An 877-nucleotide genomic window follows, 5' to 3' on the forward strand; every position below is an offset into this window, starting at 1 on the left:
ACAGAAGCCCATTCTCTTTTCCTTAGACTCTACTAGCCCAAGGCCTGTGCGTCAGACTTCAGTTTTAATTTATTTTTGCCACAAAAGTGACTGGCATGGTTTTCTTCTGCCTGCCAAAGAGTACAAATGCAGAGGGAGTCATTCGTATTTATGACGAGAGAGGAGCCTTCATGAAATTCAGTCATTTGAAAAACTGCAAGTTGTGGTGGACGAGGGGTGGGCATAGCAGTAACCATGGGCCTTCAAGCCCCCCTGTCTAGGAGTTGCAGAATTTAGGACTGGAGGGCCCTAGGTAGCTCTCATCCTCACACGTCAGGCCACCGGGTGAGCTGGGTGAGCCGATGGGCAGACTCGGCGTGTGGCCTGGGGAGGTGCACGGAGGTGACCATAGGCAAGTTCCCTCCCCGTGCCTCAGAAAGCAGTGGGCAAGGGAAAGAGAAACAGCTTGGAAGTTGTCAACGTGCGACTTTTTAAAGCTGCATACTAATTTGTCTTCTCTGATTTGTAAACCATCAGCAGAACCTCCTTGACCTCAGCATCCTGATTTACCTGCAGGGTTAGCAGCTGATTATCTGTTGAACTTCACTGTGGCCGGAAGTGGAGTAGCAATGAGTTCCCTCTGAGTTCCCTCTAAGTTCCCGCCTGGCTGGGTCCCCCAGGGCCATCTGCCTGGCCTGGGGGGAGTGTCCAGAATGTGGTTTCCTTTGTGTTTGTCTCTTGCTGAAGAGCTCTGTTGAGAAATCCATGGCAAGCACTTCTGCCAAAGTGTGACAAGATGCCTATGACTGCGTCTGCCCTCAACCGACATGAAGGCGCCGGCCTCGGGTCCTGCCTGCGGCCGCCGCCAGCCTGGGTGTCACTCTGCCCGGGCCAAGAC

The sequence above is a fragment of the Pteropus vampyrus genome, unplaced genomic scaffold (assembly GCF_000151845.1).
Source record: "Pteropus vampyrus isolate Shadow unplaced genomic scaffold, Pvam_2.0 Scaffold132, whole genome shotgun sequence".
Lineage (NCBI taxonomy): Eukaryota > Metazoa > Chordata > Mammalia > Chiroptera > Pteropodidae > Pteropus > Pteropus vampyrus.